The sequence below is a fragment of the Nicotiana tabacum genome, chromosome 13 (genome assembly GCF_000715075.1).
Source record: "Nicotiana tabacum cultivar K326 chromosome 13, ASM71507v2, whole genome shotgun sequence".
In the NCBI taxonomy this organism is placed as follows: domain Eukaryota; kingdom Viridiplantae; phylum Streptophyta; class Magnoliopsida; order Solanales; family Solanaceae; genus Nicotiana; species Nicotiana tabacum.
In genome coordinates this window covers 64,805,344-64,824,510 of record NC_134092.1, presented here as the reverse complement: position 1 = coordinate 64,824,510, position 19,167 = coordinate 64,805,344, and the positions used below count along the sequence as shown (strand labels likewise).

The following is a 19,167-nucleotide window of genomic DNA, read 5'->3' as shown; positions in this document are numbered from 1 at the left end:
ATTTATGTTATGTGAAAGCCGTGTACGCAAGGTGACGAGTGGGTATACGGGTTGTACATAGTATTTGACCGGTTTAGGCTACGTAGACTCTTTCTGTGCTTTAATTTAATTGTCATATCATGTTCTAAATTCTCATAGTCAATATATTCTTACTTGTGTTATTCTATCCTTACATGCCTTAAATATTTTCGTTAACACTCGTTCTACATTCTAAGTGATAAATTGCTCTCATGCTTTAGTTGAACTTTTGCCTCTATTATTGCTACACGCTACCTCTTTCATTGTTGATTATCATTATTTGAAGTTATTGTCTGCGATATCTCTTTCATTATTGATTATCATACTTGAAGTTATTATTCATGTTATCTCTTTCCTTGTTGACTTCCATTAAGTGAAGTCATTGTCACATGTTATCTTTTTCATTGTGAGTTATTATTATTTAATTTCTTGGTTATATATTATCTCTCATTGTTGAGTTATTGGTGTTGAAGTTGTGAAGGCCGTTATCACGTTGAGGCAAAATTGTTGTTGTTGTTGAAACATCTTCCTTGTTGAGAATTTAACATTCATTGTTATAGTTGATATTCTTGTACCCGCTGTGGTGGAGCCATGGGCTATTATAGTGGAGGCATTAATATTGTTGATTGTTGGCAAGTTGTGATATATGGGCACTTGTGGTGTGAGTTATTATTGTGATGTGATATTGACAAGCATACAGCGGTATAAGGATCGGGGTTAATATGCATGCGGCAGTATAAGGTGGTACTTATGTGCGTGTTGCTTGTAGGAGAACTACGTGAAGTCACGCGGCATCATAAGGTGGGCTAAAGTGCGTGTAGCTATGTTGGAAATATTATTTTTCAAAACCCATTTCAAATATAAGGCTCTCGCAGCGGAATAAGGAAAGATTGTGATTGAAATTGAGAAATGTGAATATAAGGTGGTTCCTCAGTTGTGATTCTTGATTTATACGAGGCGGTACCTCGGTAGTGATTCTTATTGTACACGAGGCGGTATCTCGTTGTGATTCTTGTTGTTTATCTCATTTCGCAAGTAGTTTTGGTAGGAACATTACTTTTTTTTTCTTCCTTGTTTAGCAGTTGTTCTCTGTATATGATCATTGTGATTCTCTTTAGCTGCTTCTTTTATGTTACTTCCATGTCTAATGTCCGGTATCAGTTATTTCTCCATTTTCCATTATTTATCCTAATTAATTTTTTATACTGTTTATTTACTTCCTAGTAGGTGTCTTGACCTGTCACTACTCTATCAAGGTTAGGCTTGATACTTACTGGGTACCGTTATGGTGTACTCATGCTACACTTCTACACAAATTTTGTGTAGATCCAGGTACGTGTGCCCGTGCCGACCGCTAGAGTTAATTGGAGTTGCTGCTTTGGAGACTTCAAGGTATACCTGCTCCACGTCTGCATGCCTCAGAGTCACCTTCCCTTTCATTCTTGTTTACTGTTGTATTTTCTTCCAGACAGGGAGTGTATTGATGAGATTCTATTTTTCGGAAGGTTATATCAGTTATTCAGTTTTGTTTGAGTATTTGATAATTATTTCTGCCAAGTTATTATTATCTGTTAGGCTTACCTAGTCATAGAGACTAAATACCATCACGACATCTTACGATGGGAAATTAGGGTCGTGACAGAGACATAAAGAGAAGTTCATATTTCTGAATTTATGTACATTATCCTAGTCCCATAAGTTACAGTATTCTCCCTTATCGGGATTTTACATTCAGTTAAGTATTGTCTTCTTCCAGTCAAGAGAAGAGGGTCTCTCTATATATAGGCTCGCTCAAAGGCACTCGGCCATAGTAGGCTCGGTATATAACTTGCCATTCGAGCTACTATGGCCGAGCACCTATGAGCGAGCCTAGAATGACCGAGATATCGACCCTAGTATGGGCTAGCGCCTATGAGCGAGCCTACTATGGTAGAGTAGTTACACGTACCGAGCCTTATAGGGCCGGACAACTATTTTATTTACTATATTAATAGAGTTGAGTCGATATCAGCAGGTTAGCATATCTTCATATCATATTTGACTCCCAGTTACTTTCAATTATTATATTATCAGTTTAGTCTCAACTTTTATTTATTCTATTGCCTTACATACTGGGTGCATTATTTCATACTGATCTCTTTTTATCCGGGGATGTTGTATTTCATGCCTGCAGGTCATGATAGACAGCCGTATAGACCTTCCTAGTAGACAGAACCAAACATCAGCTTGGTTTGTAAGCTCCACTTCCCCGGAGTTACCAGGTCTAGACCTTAGAATCCATTCTATATATACAGGTTTGATGGGTAGGTCGATGCACTGTCCCCACCAAGATACAGTTCAGTTATCTCTAGAGGCTTGTAAATGAGTCCTATATATTTTTTATATCAGTATTGTGGCCTTGCCAGCCCTATGTACATGTTCAGTTTTGTATTGTTGGTTGTAGACGTTCATGGCGGCCTCGTCGGCCTACACAGTTATGTATATGAGCTTTTGGGTATTCTTACCCCTCAGATGGAAGAGATGTTATTTTTAGATGATTCGGAATATGGCCTTGTTGGCCTTGATTGGCATTGTCAGCTTGCAGGTAGGCCTCGTTGGCCTAAGTTGAGGGTTACCCCTCTATAGTTCACAGTTATAGAGTGATATGCTCGGGGAAAGTATGGCACCGGGTGCCGGCCACGCCTCCCCAGGTTTGGGGTGTGACAAACTTAGTATCAGAGCAGTTCTATCCTAAGGAGTCTACAAGTCATCTCTAGTAGAGCCTTGTTTATAGATGTGTTGTGCACCACATTATATAAACAGGAAGCTACAAGGCATTTTAGGAGTTTGTTACCCTTCTTTTAAATCCAAATCGTGCTACGGAGCTGAGTCATAATAGTTTGAGTCAGGACTTATGTTTGCTAATGATACAGAGATGTTTGCAATTAGGAAGATTACAGCTAGCAAGAGGGCTAATACAGCAACTGGTAAGGGCACTAATAAAGAGAGAGTTCTTGACGATATGGCCTTGTTTGAGGCCCTATCAGATCGTGCATACCATATGTGCATATTTCCAACTTAAAACCCTAAGATGGGAATATCAAACACACCCCGTGAATAGCAGGCCATGGGACTATCAGAAGGTAACAGTATAAGTTTTAATAGGTAATAGAAGCAAGGTGAAGGAGGGTATGAGGCACCCAGTAAGTGGAGATATCAGTATTTACAATTCAAGCAAAGAAATATATGCATTCTGAGTTACCTTCAACAGTAACAGAGTTATATACAATTGGCTACATCCATCTCAGTTATGCCCTATGGGAGCTAACAAATATAGTTTAAGTGAAGGATGGGATATTAGGATCCAGTTGGGGTTAGAGCTGTCACATCTCCTTTTTACGGGGAAAGGAATTTTTCCACTTTAAGTGATACTATTGAAAAGGAAGTATTTATTTATACTTTTAAAAAATTGACCACATTGAATAAATTATTAAGGTGTCCCAAGTTATCGATTTATTTTAAATTCCAATTCAAGGAAGTTTTGAATCTGTTTAAGTCTGCGAAACATAGAAGATTGGGTAAGGAATTCTATTAACCCGGGAGGAGGTGTGAGGCACTCGCGGATTCCGTGATTTTAGCACGGTCACTTTACAGCTACACTCGGCTTAATTTTCTGTGTATTGCATATTTTAAACCTACGTACGCTTTTACCTTTTATCGCTTTTAATTATTTTAAACAATTATGAAATTTCTTTAAACAAGTTACGATGTCGCGCACTTGTTATTTTTGTACATATTGCAAATCACACCACGTGAAACTTACCCATGATTTACAATATGTTTATTTTATTATTATTTAAAGTTGGGGTCAAGTCACATGAACGTGCACTTAAAATTGGGGTTACATATCATGACTATGCCACCGGAACTGTACCCATAGTTACGATAATTTATTATTAGTCATGCCTAAGAGCAACTACGCATTTTCATAAGATTTAATTACGTATCAATAGTATAAGATTACATGTGAAGGTCCAAAATTATGGAATTTGTTTGTTGGGATAGCCATATATTTTGTTACTTAAAATAGTGGTGATTGTATTCTAGAAGCTCAATTAACGTTTTAGCTAGATTGGCCCAGTGCTACACTGATTACTTGTCAATATTATGAAATGCATGCGATTGAAGGCTTACCATAAGACCTCTAACAGGACCAAAATGGGGTCACACTTGGGCCTGGGGTGAAGCCTAATGCGCCAAAGCCTTTCGGCAGGGAGCAAATCTTCACACACATGAAGTTACAAGTTTTTAGAAATGGGTCTCAAATTGAGCCTAGACCTGATAACTTCCGCATGGGCCAGATATTCAGGCCCAATAATTTTAAGAAATACAGTGGCCCAAAAGCAAATCCAACAAATTCACGAAAATGAAAGTATAAGAAAAACTTTTCCTAAATATCAGCATTTCATCATCGAAGTTCAGAGTACAGTAGCAGTTCATTACATCAGAGGTCGTAATTTGAATTCACAATAAAAGCCATCTTCAACAATTGAGTTTTAGAAACAGTAGCTCATTAGTTTAGCTAATCAAAATTACAGAGCCGAAATTTCCTCACTTCAAACCTTTCCATCCTTCATATTTAAAACTGAATCATAATACACTTGCGATTGCTAAATTTAAACAAACACGTAGATTCACCCTATTACACGAATGACTATTTGTGCTAATGGTTTAAACATAGAAACATGTAATAATTCGAGAATAATGCCCAAGGCCAGCTCCATTGCACTCCTGTGGAGGTCACCTTACATCTAGGAACCTAATTTCTAGTTACCAGTAACTATAGAGCATTTGTTAATATTCAAAAATTAGATCTAAGCACATTTGACTGTAATCAGTACATATAACATGGATTTCAAGAGAGTAAACATGTTGCAAACACAACTAATGCACCAAGCATGCTAAATCACCCAAATCAACCAACCTATGACATTAATCAATCATAGCTTATTTATAAAAACAAATCAGATCATACAGAGACTTAGAGCATACCTAATTACAAATAAACAGCCAAATCAAACCAAATAAAGGTCTAGAACACTTATGGGTAAACCCCAGCTAACGGTAGAGTGGCAGCAACAGTAAACACAAGCAACTTCTTCAAATCAAACCATCTTTAGAAGCCAAAAATTATGCAGTTGTAGGCAGAAATCGAAGACAGCTGTTGAATCTCTTTTTGAATCTTTTGTTTTGTTTTTTGTTTTTGGTATTTTTTGGAGTTTTTGGTTTCCAGATCTGAAACTCAAATTTTGAATTCAGAAATTAATTTAGCTAATTGGGACTGTGAGCTCTTTTGCGTAGGAGTGAGGATGAGTGAGTCTGTATCTGCAGATGAGAATGAATGACCAAAAGTGTGAGGAGAGTATACTATCTTATAGCAGATTCTTACCGTTGTTTTTCTGTTATTTACCTTTCTTTTAGTCCTTTTTCTTTTCTGTATTTTCTTCCTCACCTCGACCTCTTCATTGTTTTATTGCAACTCGATCCTTCTTTTCCTTTCTAGAAGTACATAAATTAGTTACAAGATTATTCCCCAAGTTAAATCCCTTAAATGCCCCCTAAAACCCATGTTTTTAACCACCTAGCCAAAATTCACATGCCTGGGCCTTGTGGACAACATGCCCAAAATCAAGACCTAGACTCTCAATCCTCCCCAATCTTGAACTTTAATCTAGTGGGCTTGCCTGTCAAGCAAGACAGGCCCAATACTAAGCTAAGACATTTGAACAAACGGATTTGAATTCCAATTAAAATAATTAAAATAAGTAATTAACTATCAATCTAGAATGCAAATATTAGTTCATCTAAATCCTAATTCTGCATGACTATCCTTAACTGACTAAACAAATTCGGACAAGACAATGCAACACAAGGTTAAGAAAAAGAAATAATAGAGTAAAAGAGAAGAGAGACAAAAAGGGGTATACCTATTGAGCTCAAAGGAGTCGGCAGAAAGGGGTTCCGGGAGAAATTGGCCGGTCAGCAGCAATTTGACCTAGATTCGACCATCGATAAACGGATCAAATCTCTATTGATGGAAGTCTTGAACGTATACTGGCCGAAATGATCAAGCAAACGAAAGAGCAAAAATTTTAATTTTTCCGAGATTTCCATATCTATAATTCATTGAGTTCGGTGGGGATTTTGGGAAAATTGAAGGTAGATTTGGATTTAGGGGGTGTTGGGGATTGAAGGGTGATAATTTGGGGATATATGGAGGTGTTTTGTCGTCGTGAGACGATTTCCGACGGCAAAATAAGGTGGAGGATGGTGGGGTGTAGAGAGATGTAAGAGGGATGGTCTGAGAGGAGTGTTTAGGCGTGGGGGGAGGGGGGGTCATTTGAGACAGTCTTATGGGAAAGAGGGTTAGTTTCCTGCCGTTGGATTATGGGAGATGAACGGCTGATATTAATCCTATTAGAAACGACTTTGTTTGGTTTATGGGAGGCACTATGTCGGATTTATGGATTGGGTTTTGGGCGGATTTAAAAATAATTGGGCCATCTACAATTGCTTTGGACCAATTCCAAACAAAGACTAAGCTAACCTCTTTTTTTCTATTCTTTAATTTTCTAAATTAAAAACACTTTTATTTAATCATCCAAATTAAGACTAAATTGTAAAATTGAACTTAGCTATCTATTTTACCTAATATCTTTACTACTTAAACAATTAATTAATTAATTATACCTAAAAATGTAAAAACAAAACAAAAGCAACTAATCATTTTTTGTGTATTTTAATAATGCAATTAAAATGTGACTAAGCGTTTGAAGTGCAATTAAAGTCTAAAATGCAACGAATGAAAGATAAAAATATTTTTGATGTTTTTTTAAGATTTTTAAAACATTTCTAAATATGTATGAATGCGACTAAATGCAAGTAAATGCGAACAAATAAATAAAGAAAAATCCCTAAAATTTCTAAAAATCAAAAAAAAAAACTAGAGGAATATTGTTGGGGGATTTTTTAGGAGTAATCTATGTGTAGGGTAAAAATTACGTGCTCGCAACTGCCCCTCTTTGCTCGAGAACATGAAGAATTTTTAGGCAAAGATAAAGTGAGCAATCATGAATAATTTTTGCCTGCTTGATACTCCATATGAAGCATTTTGTAAAGGTTTGACCGAACCTTGCTTCTAAGGTTGCCTACATATCCTTGGCTATAAAGGAATCAGGTCAGTGTAGTTCTAGAAGTTTTGGTAGCTAGGACTACCAAAAAGCTATGATTTCACTATTATCGCTACTGTTGCTACTTGCTGACCTCCTTATTACACCAAAATCAAAATAAAAAGAAACTAAACAAGCCTAGCAGCTGTGAGTTGCAAGATTCCTATCTATAAGTCTTTTGAAATTTGATCTTGAGTCATGATTGGTTCTCCATGCAAACTCTGATCTGAACCTTGATACTTGCTAGTTGTAGGTACTAGTTTGTTCTTCTGCGGCTTCTTCTGATCAAAATGAGAAATGCAATGCTCATGACTTCAATCATGTCTTGAGCAATCCACATATTTTCATCTACTTCTGCATTTTGGATACACTTCTTTTTTCTTTTCTTTTCTTTATCTTGGGTTGAGACTTCTTCTTTTGATCATCTCGACCCCTGTGCTTCGAGGTAGAATCTGCTCAGACACCAAAACAAACAAACGAACGAAATTTTTCTATGCTAGTTTTCACTGGGAAAATTTCTTGAGTTATTGTAACAAAATTCTAAACTACTTCTTTATTAAAAGCATTAAAGTGTCAGGAATGGTGTACCCTGAAGTGATCATGATTTGATTTTTTTTTGGGATGGTGTTCCCTTATTGTCCAAATGACGTCACAACTAAGGATTATTGTACCTTTTATTGGAACAATGCGGCTAGGGAATGGTGTACCCTATACCGGCAAAGATATTAGGGAGTGGAGTACCCTGCACTTAAGATCAAATCAACTAGGTAATGGTGTGCCCTACGTTAGAAAACACGGGTAGGGATTAGTGTACCCTATACCGGTAAAAATACTAGGGAATGGTATACCCTATATTTGCAAAGATTATCAGGGAGTGGTGTACCCTGCATAAAGATCAAATCAACTAGGGAGTAGTGTACCCTATATTGTAAAACACAACTACAAATTAGTGTACCCTATACTGATAAAGAACTAAGGAGTGGTGTACCCTATATTTGAAATGATATCAGGGAGTGGTGCACCCTGCATTTAGGCTCAGTTAAATAGGGAGTGGTGTACCATATGTTGGAAAACACAGCTAGGGATTAGTGTACCATATACTGGTAAAAGACCAGGGAGTGGTGTACCCTATTTTAGTAATGATATCAGGGAGTGGTGCATCCTGCATTTAAGATCAATTGGTAATGATATCAGGAAATGGTATACCATGCATTTAAACTCAATCAATTAGGGAGTGATGTACCCTATATTGGAAAACACAGCTAGGGATTGGTGTACCCTATAATGGTAAGGAGACTAGGGAGTGGTGTACCCTATGTCTAAAATATCATCAACTAGGAAGTGGTGTACTCTATACTGGTAAAGAGATCAGGGATTGGTATACCCTATACTGGTAAGGAGACTAGGTAGTGGTGTACCCTATGTCTAAAATATCATCAACTAGGGAATGGTGTACCCTACGTTGGAAAATATAACTAGATATTGGTGTACCCTATACTGGTAAGGAGACTAGGGAGTGGTGTACCATATGTCTAGTAATAATATCAAGGAGTGGTGTACCCTGCATTAAGCTCAATCAATAATGATATTAGGGAGTTGTGTACACTGCTTTTAATACCAATTAGTAATGATATCAAGGAGTGGTGTACCCTGCATTTAAGATCAATCAACTAGGGAGTGGTATACCCTATGTTTGAAAACACGGCTAGGGATTGGTGTACATTATACTGGTAAGGAGACTAGGGAATGGTGTACCCTTACGTATAAAATATCATCAAATAGGGAGTGGTGTACCCTATGTTAGAAAACACAACTAGGGAATGGTGTACCCTATACTGGTAAGGAAACTAGGAAGTGGTGTACCCTATGTCTAAAACATCAACTAGGGAATGGTGTAACCTACGTTAGAAAATACAGCTAGGGATTGGTGTACCCTATACTACCATGATTTAGAATTTTTTATTTTCTTATTCTTTTTTATTATTTTTTTTAGAGAATGAGTAAAATGCGGGAAAGAATTTTGAGTGGAGTTCCCTTTTTTGAGAGTTTTTTGCAGTGCTGTTTTTCATCGCGATTTCCTTTTGGTTGCACCTGCTTCTTGCAAGGTTGTTTTTGGATTGCACCTGTTTCCTGTTTTTTAACAAAGAATAATTGTTAGTTCAAAACGGTGGTTGGTTTTGTGGCCTTGAGTGTTTCAGTCACTTGATCTCAGCCCATCTTCTTTTGATGATCATTTCAACTGCAACTGGTTGTTTCCTGAATACCAATTGCATTTCTGGCCCCGGAGAACCTTTGGCTTTTCAAACTTTTGCCATGACAGCTAGTCACGTAGTGGGACTTAACCTTTCCAACTTTATTTTGCCTTTGTGGGCTTTTAACTTTTGACTTCTTTCTTCAAAGTTCCAATTTCAGAGCATTGGGGAACCATTGGCTTTTCAAACTTTGCAAGACAGTTAGTCGCGTGGGACTTAAGCTTTTCAACTTCATTTTGCCCTAGTAGGAACTGTAATTTGATTTCCTTTTACCTAGAGTTTTTTCAAAGCATCGGCCACCATGGCCAGTCGAGGTCGACTTGATGACCTTACCGAGGCTGGGTGCCTTTTGAATATATCAGCTTGTGTCGAATGAGAGCCCTATAAATCAGTCTTGCCATCTCTTATTTACCTTTATTTTTGGAACAAAGTTAGACCGAAAGGGATTCAAAGTAAATAAGTAATGGAATGCAGAATGAGTTTAAACAAGAGGTGTACCTTTCGGGGAATAGAAAGACGGAATTATCTAGGAGTATATGCGGACAACAATGATCATGAAAATGCCTTTGGACTGGATTCCTGATCTGTGTAAACCGTCCGACTCTTAGAAACTCATCACAACTTTTGCCTTGACACCGACAAACCTTGCCCAGTACTGTGTTGATGCCATGGCTATGAGGATCCTCTTTTCGATCAGTAGTGCCCTTTGCGGGTTTTAACCAGCTGACCTCTCTCATTTCTCTTCTCACCAACTGGCTATAAGGATCTTTTTTTCGATCAGTAGTGCCCATGAGGGTTTTCACCAACAAAGACTCTCTTATTTTATTTCTCTCATTTTGGTTGCATCAGATCCAAATAAATGTGTCCTACAATTCTTGAACATTCTCGCCGATTGATTAGAAGGATTTGAATAGGATTTGGATAAAAAAATATTTGGATTGAATTACAACTTTGAAACCTTTCTGGCTGAACCATTGCCGAACCATTATAACATCTGCCCCAGTTTTCACTTTTGGGGGAATATGGATTTTTGTTTTGGTGTGCCTAAACCCCATAGTGAGGCTGCCTACGTATCCTTTTGGAATCATATCGGACGTAGTTTAATGACGTGAACTTTGTTTTTGATTTTTTTTTTTTTACATACAAAGTTCCAGTGAAGGTGATCAAGGAAAAGCATCTAGCTCAAAGGGTTTGTAAGGGGTTAATAGTGTTTGGGTAGCGAGAGTGAAAGCCTTCGTCATCCTAATCGGAGAATGTTAATATTGAGTAATGGGTCAAACATAGTACCTTTTGACTGCATCCGCATTAAAACAGTGAGGCCGATGCACTTGCAAACTTGGGGTCATCGGTCGAGGAAGATGAGATCAGTTTGGGGACTGTCATTCAACTCTCGAGATCTGTGATCGAGGAAGGTCATGCCGAGATAAACTCTACAAGCTTAACCTAGGATTGGAGGAACAAATATATTGAATACTTAAAGAATGGAAAGCTCCCATCGGACCCTAAAGAGTCAAGGACCCTACGAACCACAGATGCTCGATTCACATTGGCTAAAGATGGAACATTATACAGAAGAACATTCGATCGACCATTGGCAGTGTGCTTAGGACCAGGAGGCACCGATTATGTTTTACGAGAGGTCCATGAAGGCACTTATGGGAACCACTCCGGCGCCGAATCACTGATTCACAAAATCATTAGAGCAGGGTACTACTGGGATAGCATGGAAAAAGATACTAAGGAGTTTGTTCGAAAATGTGATAAATATCAAAGGTTTGCACTGATGATTCATCAGCCAACAACTTCATTCAGTCCTATCCTCATGGCCATTCATGAAATGGGGGATGGATATCGTCGGCCCTCTTCCATCGGCCCCAGGTAAAGCTAAGTTCATTTTATTTATGACTGACTATTTCTCTAAATGGGTTGAAGCACCGGCGTTCGAGAAAGTGAGAGAAAAAGAGGTCATAGACTTCATCTGGGATCACATCATGTGTCGATTTGGGATACCCAGAGAAATAGTATGTGACAATGGTAAACAATTTATCAGCAGTAAAGTGACAAAATTTCTCGAAGACCATAAAATAAAAAGGATATTGTCAACATCGTATCACCCTAGTGGGAACGGACAGGCCGAATCGATGAACAAGACTATCATCCAAAACTTGAAGAAAAGGTTAAATGAAGCTAAAGGGAAATGGAGAGAAATTCTGCTCGAAGTCTTTTGGGAATATCGAACAACATCAAAGTCCAGTACAGGGGCAACTCCGTTTTCCTTAGTGTATGGATCCGAAGACTTAATTCCAGTCGAAGTCGGAGAACCTAGCGCAAGGTTTTGACATGCATCGGAGGAATCGAACCACGAGGCTATGAACACTAGCCTCGAATTATTAGATGAAAAACGAGAAGTGGCACTCATTCGAATGGCTGCACAAAAGCAACGAATCGAAAGGTACTACAATAGAAGAACCAACCTTCACCACTTCAGGGTCGGGGACTTAGTCTTAAGGAAGGTCACCATCAACACTCGAGATACTAATGAAGGGAAGCTTGGCCCGAATTGGGAAGGACCCTATCAAGTCCTCGATATAGTCGAAAAAGGGTCTTATAAACTCGGAACGATGGACGGCGAACCACTGATAAACGACTGGAACATATAGCTTCTCAAACGATATTATTATTAAGGTATGTCTTTCTCCCTTCTTTCATTTATATATATATTCAACGCTAACTCATTGCAGGAGTTTGACCAAAGACATTGAGACCTCAGGTTTTAAAGTACGCGTTGCACTCTTTTTCCCTTAGATCAGTTTTTATCCCAACTGGATTTTTTCGACGAGGTTTTTTACGAGGCAACAATTATGTGCTACATGAGGAAAATTCAATAGTATCTAATGTTTCTTTGCAATAAACCTCGAATACTGGAGGGCATCACCCTCGGATGTTATATTCTCGAGAATAGTATTTCATATCAAAGGGCCTCGATAGGGAAGCTTTGTAATGGGCCAAACGGTCAAGTAAACTGTGTCCATATAGATTAGTCGAGCCCCGATGGCAAAATATGTGTGCATGTATAAATTATTCAAAGAAGCATTCTCTCTTCATTAAATATTTTATGTCTCGAAGAAAATTCTCTACTATACAAACCTCATGCTTATGATATTGTGAGAAACGGCTCAAGAGCCAAAGTGCAAATATACACTCGGGGACTGCCATCGATGATGGGCATATTCGAGTTATCTAAACTCAAATTTATAAGACCTCAAAAAGGCATCCCTCGATCTATAGGCCAAGGCCACCGTTCTCGGGGACTGACATTTCAAACAAATTTGAAATGTTATTGGGAAATAAGCCCAAGAGGCATACCCAAAGGCTACAGCCAAAATACATACCCGAAGGCTACGACCTAAATATTGCGTCTCGGAGACGTCCGAATTCCGCAATAACGATAGGCCTTCAAATTCTTTGAAAACCCGGTTAAAAAGGTTACCCTCGGCTAATAATCAAAAGGGCTTCGATAAAAACAGCCCTCGAAAAACCTTAAGAGGTATCAAATTATCTTAACACAAATGTTCTAAGGCACAAAAAGCAAAAGGGTTTCAACCGACATCGGACCCTCAAAAAACCCAATGGGTAAAAAATACATGCTAAGGCATAAAGAAATTTTTACTAAGTCTTTTAAGATGAAAAGAGGAAATAATAGCCATCTTTTAGATTCCATATGGGCCCAACCTGAAAGGGCCTAAGGGCCAATACATTTAGAGTTCGAGACCTTGTTCTCACTCAACTTGGACCTAAGGGTTCCACTATTCCGAGTTCAAATAGAGCTGACTTGAATTTAGCTCGAAGATCCGCCATAAAACCTTAAGGGATATGTTACTGTAAGTTTGGAAATTACCCATTATTTGATAAAAAACCTAAGGATTTGTTCTATTATAAGTTTGAAACTTACTCGAACTTAGTTATAAAAATAGTGCAGTCATGGCATCGTTCAAGCCATCCGAAATCTCGAACATATTATTGAGCTCGGGGACTCGCCCTTGTGTGTCTAAAAAACCTAAGGGTTTGTTTTAAGTTTGAGATAGTGTTCACTCGATTACAGAGGCTGCAACAATAAAAGTTTCACAAGGCAAAAGCACAAAACATGTTTGAACATAAAACTGAGAAGACATTCAAAAGAAGTTTTTCTATTATATATTGATAAAAAAGGTTATGTACAAGAGACCGATCAAGGTCTTAAAAAAAGAGAAACTAAGTCCTAACTACGGCCGGTGTTGACCTTTTCTCCGGGAGAAAATTTTCCTTCAGGCCCCTCATCGGATCCGCCTCGACTGCCTTCTTCATCATCATCTTTGTCATCGAAGGAGGTAAGCTGCCTGGCTTCAGCTTCAAGCACATTGGCTCGGGCTATCTCCTCGGAGAGTTCAAAACCTCGAGCATGGATTTCTGAGTCAACGATCCATCGCTCTCGGTCAGAAGCCTCCCTTAGCTGCATTTGAGTAGCCTCAGCATCGGCCCAGTACATGAAAATGGACTTGTTTGCCATGACCTTTGTCTTCTTGATATCCGCCTTGGCCTCAGCAAGCCCGGTTTCAAGCTCCTCGATCCTCTTAGCTTGGGCCGAACTTTTCTCTTTGATGCCCCAAAGTTGAACCTCGTCTGATGACAGTTTGGCCAAGGTAGTTTCTTTTTCTGCAGCCAGGCGGTCCATATTCTCTTTCCACCGATCACAATCGGCCTTGACATGATCTACTTCTCCCCGATGCAGCTCGATCCTTTAGACCTTTTGCTGCAGCTGAGATAGTGAAGTATTAGCCTCCACAGTTTGGTCGAGTCCATACTCTATCAAAAGAATGGTTACCTGCTTATCTAGCTCGGCCTCTTCCTCACAAGCCTTGGCCAAATCCGCTTGAAGGTCCTTTATAGTTTCGTCCTTTTGGCCACAAAGAATCTTCAGAGCATTCCTCTCCTCCGAGACCTTTTGGATCTCGATTTCACACTGGCTGAGGTCAGCTCGAAACTTGGCGAAAGCCTGTACTAAAAAAGGAAAACACAAGTCATATTTAGAGAAAAAAGAGTAAAGAAAAAAAGTGCAGTAATTGATTCTTTCCCGAGATAAGAGACGTTGGGCCTCTTCTAAAAGAATAGAAGTGTCACTGATATCAGAGGCATCATCGGCTCCAGTAAAGCAATCCCAAAAGGGATCCCCTACACTAGAGCCTCCGTCTATATCAGGGGTTTTCAACTCTCGAGCCTCCATTAGTGCCTCCTCATAAAAGTATGAAGAGAAGGCAAGTGACCTGCTGTCATGGTCCCAAGCAAGTCGCTCGGGACACTCTGATCGATCTTCGGGGTCTAAGAACCGGCCCCCGCCTGGTGTAGTTGCAGATGGCCGAGAAACGATCTCGACCTCTGATGATTCGGGATCCTCACCTGATTTTCTTTTGGAAGCCTCCTCGACACGAGGCTTGATTTTAGCAGCCACCGTTGGCTCAGAAAGTTTGGTGACCTCGCCGTCTTTCCTAGGTCGTACCGTCAGTGCCGAGGCATTTTCCTTTTCTTCCTCTTCTTTGTCTCTCAGCTTTTGGACCGAGTCCATCGTGAGAGCGATTACTTTCCTCCTCACCCTTCGAGGTTTGGGCTTAGGATCCTCGGACTGCGAGGCACTCTTCTGCTTCTTATCTTTCCTCGGCTTCGGAACCGGGGACTTGGTTTCTTCCTCGCCACTCGAGGGCCTCAAAATGGCATTCTTGGTCAGGCCTGCATGAAAGAAAATGTTACATCCCGTAATTTAACATTAGAACTAGTCGTAGTAATCCATATGACCTAGAAGAGATTAAGACCATTCATGAGATTATAGAGGATTTGTGAATATATTATTGTAAGACTCCGTAAGTTTAACAATATTGATACCGTTAGATATTATGTTAATGTGGTATTTTCTTTTAAGTGGAGTATTTTAGTAAAAGTTTTATAAGTATAATTTTGAATAGTTACCATTATTACTATTTTTGAATATGGTAAATTATACACATAATATAAGAAAGTTTATGAGATTTTCTTTATTGTAAAGATAGAAATTATTTTCTCACAAGAAAAGAAGGTTATCGTTTTTACCATTTTAAGAATTAAGCGTACGAGAATTTTTACTCTTTATATGAGATTAGGAAAATTATAGGTTGAGAAAATATATGTATTTTTTTACATGGATGTTTTAATAAAATAATAAGTGTATGTATTTATTTTATATGTTACCATATGACCATGATAGTGTGATGTATAAAGTGTGTTAAAAGTGAGTAGTATTTTAGGTAATTTAAGATAATTCTTAATTATGTGGATAATTGGTTAATGGAAGAATTAACAAAGTTAATTATTAATTAGTGGTTAATTAAGGTCTTTTGGATAAAGACCAAAATGTCATGTGGCAGCAAGGCCATGTCCAAATTGTGACTCTTACAATTGAGTGATAGGTGGCATATTTATTAATATGTGACAAGATTTGAGAATTTGACAAGTCTTCTAACATGAATCATATACCATTTTGGGAAAAGGGGACCATTAAATGTCTTAAATGACATGAATCAATCAGATGGGATCACTACTTCATTTCTAACACTTTCAATACTACAATCAAATAGGAGGTTTGGTACCATAGAAATGAAAGTTCTTACAAAATTCCTACAAAGTTCCTACAACCAGAACGTTAGAGATTTCCTACATACAAAATTCTTGCGATCAAATCGATTCCAACAAGAATTATTAGAACCTTAGCAACATAAAAATTTGTGGTTCTAAAGGAGTACGGTGTAACATTTTCCAAGAATATCACACAGATTTTTCGCTACTCCAGGTATGTTATGGCTATTCCTTCTTTCTTTTGGCATGATCCAAGTAACGATACGTAAACGTAATGATATTCCATAAGTATCTCTACTCTTAGCAGTTAAGGATGTATATGTTATTTGTTCCCCTACTATCATGCATATCAATTTGAGGACATTAATTACGTGTAATAGTTGGCATCCTGTGTTCATGACTTTTCTGAGATTTATTAAGATCACATTCTAGCCCCTTCACGTGTTCTGAGAACAATCTTGTTCCAATTTAATCCTTAATTTTAATACATTAATGATATAGAGAAAGCAAGAAAAAGACGGAGACAAATTTAATGTAATAAGATATTAAGATGCTCTGACCATATTCATACTTATTTGCAGCTTACTTGACTAAGTGGGTGAGAGGAAATTGTATGTCAGTTTAGTTGTGTACTAATTACACAGATTTGGTACTTCATTTTTGGAGTGTTTCCATAAATATAATTTTTATTTCATGGATATTACTCCGAGCAGAAAGCTTCCACTAAAAAAATAATTTTCATTTCATTTGGTTCTTTTTGTAGTCACTAGCCTAAATTACAGCTGTATTTCCTAACAAAGTATGGCAGTCATGCATTTACTACCGTGCTATAGCCGGATGGGCAGTTACATATTTACCACCGTACTATGGTCGGTTGGGCAATTATACATCTACCACCAAGCTATGGCAGGTCGGGCAGTTACCACCGTGCTATGGCCGGATGGATAGTTATATATTTACCACCGTGCTACGGTCGGTTGGGCAGTTGTACATCTACCATCGAGCTATGGCAGGTCGGGCAGTTACCACCGGTTGGACAGTTATGTATTATCATTTACCATCGGTTGGGCAGTTATGCATTTACCACCGAGCTACGGCCGGTCAGACAGTTACCACTAATTAGTTGGGTAGTCATGCATCATACGATATGGATAATAGTCTCAAAAAGAAGCATTATATATATAAGTATAATGAGTACGCATATATGGTGGTACTTCAGAGATTCAGGTTGATTCTTATATGTCTTTAATTAATGTTGAATTATGGTTATGTTTCAGTTCTGCCTTACATACTCAGTACATTATTCGTACTGACGTCCTTTTGTTGGGGACGCTGCATTTATGCCTTCAGGTATAGATAATCAATTTGACGAGCTCTCATAGAAGACGAGATTGGCATCTAGCAAAGAATTGGTAAGACTCCACCTCATTCGGAGTGCAGCCGAGTCTATGAATCATCGTGTCAGGGTTTTGCTACAGACTTATGGGTAGGCCAGTACCCTGTCCCATTTGATGTCAAATAATATTAGAGGCTTTGTAGACAGAGGTTCATTTTGTACAGTATGTAGAGGCCTTGACGACGCATATGTATTCATGTTTTAAGAAAAATGATTCAGTGATACAGTATTTTCCCACTTACACTTGTACATTATGAGTTGTGGCCATGTTGGCCCATGATAGTTACAAAAGGAATGAGTTCAGCCAACTCGACCTATGTATGTTCTAATTTTGGTCGAATGATCATGAGTTACAGAGTGGTTCGTTCGGGCCAGCACGGTACCGGGTGCCAGCCACACCTCCCCAAGTTTGGGGCGAGACAGAAAATTAATGATGAATGAAGTACAAAAAGTGTTTCAGAACATGAAAAATGAGATTCTTACCATAGTTCTTGGCCTCCCATCTGCCCCTTGCCAAATCACGCCATGCACGTTCGGCATAAGTGAAAGTTGAGGCTAACTTCCGAACCTAATCTTCGAGGTCAGGCACCGCTTGAGGCATCCAAGGAATAACTGCATGTCGAAAGGGGATATTAGGCGAAGTCGAAGAAGGTACGAAGAACAAAGTTTAAAAGATCACTTACAGTCGAAGTTCCACTCCTCATGGAATGACATCTTCTCCTCCGGGATAATGTCACGAGTCCTCACCCGTATAAAACGGCTCATCCAACCCCGATCCTTGTCATCGTCGATGCTCAAGAATATGGCCTTCGTTGCCCGGCATTGGAGCCTGATTAGTCCTCGATAGATTCGAGGCTGGTACAACTGCATGAGGTGATTTAAAGTAAACTCCAGCCCCTCGGCCTTGCTAGAAAAGAAGCGCAGCATAATTACTATGCGCCATAGAGAAGGGTGGATTTGGCCGAGGGTGAGCTGATATCTTTTACAGAGATAATCACTGTGTCGAGGGGACCCAATGTGAAGGGGTAAGTGTAAACACTTAGGAACCCCTCCACCTAAGCGGTGATGCTCTCTTCGGGAGCAGAATTTACACCACGACCTCGGGACCCCAGTTGCAGTCCCTCTTCATGGCCTCGAGGTGGCTCTTCGTTATCGAGCATATGTACATCAACACTTGCTCACATCGGCCCGGGATCAATGAAGGGTTTCGACCTTGAAGTGGGATTTTAGAGTACACGGGCCGAGAACATACTCGTGGGGAAGTGGCTCCACCGGCGCCTTGTCGTCGGACGGCCGGGAAGAGGAGCAAGAAGCTTTCTCCTTCTGCGGTATGGTCTTTGAGGTTTTTGCCATTGGTATAAGTGAAGGAGGGAGAAAGAAGATGAAAAACTGGTGGTTTCGGTGCTAACGAAGGTGGCTCTACAGACGGCGAAAAGGAGGAGACGAAAAGAGTGAGAAGACTTAGATGAAAATGTGGCTCTAACTTGTTACAACCCAAATTCGCATATCATAGATCACGCCGTAAGGTAGTCGACGTAAATCCAAGAAGAGATTATCTTTGAGATGATAATAAGTTAATCCTATTGGTCTTAAACGATACAAGGGTGTATAAGAGTGGTTAACAAGTATTTGAAGTTAAGCTAATCAAGGATGT

At 39.0% G+C, this 19,167-nt stretch overlaps 1 long non-coding RNA gene across 1 annotated transcript; it reads right to left on the bottom strand.

The window, feature by feature from the left end:
- Positions 1-4,492: 4,492 nt before the first annotated feature.
- Positions 4,493-6,391, bottom strand: LOC107778690 (uncharacterized). The gene is made up of 2 exons (XR_012698024.1): positions 5,985-6,391; positions 4,493-5,382 (listed from the first exon to the last, which is right to left on the bottom strand). It is a non-coding gene; the product is annotated as an uncharacterized LOC107778690 (long non-coding RNA).
- Between the last annotated feature and the right edge of the window lie 12,776 nt (positions 6,392-19,167).